We start from the raw sequence: 2865 nt of genomic DNA on the forward strand, positions 1-2865 counted from the left end.
AGAACTAAAACAATTATACAAAAAATTCCATAAGGAAGATATTGAACGATGCAGGAAGCATCAAAAGAAGATGGAAAGAATATACAGAGTCACTGTGCCACGAAGAACTTGTTGACATTCCAACATTTCAAGAGATAGCATATGAATCAGCACCAATGATACTGAATAAAGAAGTCTTAGCTGCCCTAAAAGAATTAGTGAACAACAGGCTCCAGGAGTTGATGGAATACCAAATCGAAATATTCCAAGAAGCAGATGAAGCACTGGATTCACTCACTCGTTTATGCTGAGAAGATAGCTCCCTGGTCAACTGACTGAAAAAGATCTATAGTTGTTCTGATTCTGAAGAAAGGTGACCCAATAGAATGCCCAAATTATAGAACAATATCATGGATCTCACATGAAAATAATTTTTTCTGAAGACTTCAGAATGTGTATTTGTATACTTTATGAGCTATGTTCATGTCTTACACCACCATCAGGAAATCTGAATTGTTTATAATTTTATGATTATGGTAGGTCAATCTCTTTTCAAAAACACTGTTTTATGGGAAAAGTGGATTTTCACAAGCTTCTTTAAAACTGAAGGAACTTCAAACTCTAAAAAAGAAAAATTTTAGGAGACTAAGTGACAAGTAGAAAACCCCAAACTCTCAGGAAAAGTGAAATGGTCTTTTCCCTAAGAATACATTCTATTTTAATTAGAAAACAACAATAGTCATATTTTAAAGTGGCCAGAGCGCATTACTTACGTTTTTGCTTACTTAACTATACTCTTAGTTCTAATTTGCTATACCAGTGTTTTAAAACATATCTTACTTCCTTAGAAAACTTATTAAAGTTTCTGCTTTAGGTCATAGGTACTATTTTCTAAAAAGAACTTTCTTGAGAGTGTAGACCTTGCTGTGATGAGTTTATGTTTTCAGAAGCTGGCAGTATAATAAAAATGAAGGTTTGATTTAATAAATATGTTTACCATTAACTGTTCCACTAGGCCAGGGTCACTGTTTTCAGCTGACTTAGGTGTTTTGAGTTGTATACTTTGGATGCTTTGGATGTTTGTACATTTAACATAATAAAAGTAAGATATTTATAGCTTAAGTAATGATAGGACTACATAGAACAATCAAATGTAACACAAGTTATTATCTTGTTGATACCCTCTGGGATCTCAAGATCTGGATTCTTAATACATACTACTTTCCAGCTGGTTTACTTTGAGAAATTTGCTAAAACTATCTGTGACATGCTCGCTAGTTTTGTTTCATGACAAAATACCTCATATGATATAGAAAATTAAGGCATGATGCACGGGTATTAGGAAATCTTTGCGACTTAGTTTCCAACCTGGCTCGTGGAAATTGGGGAGAAAGCGACGGGGAGGTGGTAGCCACTGCCGCCGCTACCGCCGCCGCTGCCCGTGCCGCTACCGCCGCCGCTGCCCGTGCCGCTACAGGGATCTGCAATTAAGTATTGAGTAACCATGGAAGATTATATCAAAATAGAGAAAATTGGGGAAGGTACCTACGGAGTTGTGTACAAGGGCAGACACAAAATCACAGGTCAAATTGTAGGTATGAGGAAAATCCGATTGGAGAGCGAAGAAGAAGGAGTTCCAAGTACTGCAATTAGAGAAATTTCTCTGCTAAAAGAACTCCGTCATCCAAATATAGTAAGTCTTCAAGATGTGCTTATGCAGGATTCCAGATTATATCTCATCTTTGAATTCCTTTCCATGGACCTCAAGAAATATTTGGACTCTATCCCTCCTGGTCCGTTCATGGAGTCTTCACTTGCCAAGAGTTATTTGTACCAAATGCTACAAGGAATTGTGGTTTGTCACTCTAGAAGAGTTCTGCACCGAGACTTGAAACCACAAAACCTACTGATCTATGACAAAGGCACAATTAAACTGGCCGACTTTGAACTTGCCAGGGCATTCGGAAAACCTATTAGAGTATACACACATGAAGTGGTGACTCTCTGGTACAGATCTCCGGAGGTCCTGTTGGGGTCAGCTCGCTATTCGACTCCCATGGACATTTGGAGTATTGGCACCATGTTTGCTGAACTAGCAAATAAGAAACCACTTTTTCATGGGGATTCAGAAATAGATCAACTCTTCAGGATTTTCAGAGCTTTGGGTACCCCCAATAATGGAGTGTGGCCTGAAGTGGAATCTTTACAAGACTATAAGAACACCTTTCCTAAATGGAAACCAGAAAGCCTGGCGACCCACGTCAAAAACCTGGATGAAAATGGCTTGGATTTGCTCTCGAAAATGGTAGTCTATGACCCTGCCAAGCGCATTTCAGGGAAAGTGGCCCTGAATCACCCATATTTTAATGACCTGGACCAGCAGATTAAGAAGAAACAATGACAACAGTGAAGAAACTCAGGAGTTGTTTCAAGAGCAGACAGTCCTTCCTGATTCCACTGTTAACTCTATGTTGCCTTGTGCTTTCCTCCCTTGTCAAACTTCAGCTGTACTTCATTTTCTGATTTCTACAGTGTGACTTAATGTAAATATTGTTCTATATGAACTTAAGTATATTCTGTCTATGTGTTTAGCTCCCACTATAACAATTGTTACTGCAATAAAGTTATAGATCTAGTATTGATGTCAGGAATTGGGGCAAATTTGAGGTGGCTTAAGCCACCTCAACTCTTCAGTAATCCTGTTATCCTGGAGATTTTCAAGTTGGAATTAGTGTGTTTACAGTTTTATACTGCTCTGAAGTGTTTTTATTCCCTGAATGTTTAAATTTTCATGTCAGCTACTTGTCATGTGATAATTATAAAAGTTTTCTACAGATGGATTTATTTCTACTGGCATTTCAATTTGACCATTGAGGTTTAAGATTT

At 37.8% G+C, this 2865-nt stretch overlaps 1 pseudogene; it reads left to right on the forward strand.

Moving 5' to 3' along the window:
- The first annotated feature begins 1435 nt into the window (after positions 1-1435).
- Positions 1436-2380, forward strand: LOC142455416 (cyclin-dependent kinase 1 pseudogene; annotated as a pseudogene).
- Positions 2381-2865: the final 485 nt, after the last annotated feature.

This window comes from Tenrec ecaudatus, chromosome 8 (assembly GCF_050624435.1).
Source record: "Tenrec ecaudatus isolate mTenEca1 chromosome 8, mTenEca1.hap1, whole genome shotgun sequence".
Classification (NCBI taxonomy): domain Eukaryota; kingdom Metazoa; phylum Chordata; class Mammalia; order Afrosoricida; family Tenrecidae; genus Tenrec; species Tenrec ecaudatus.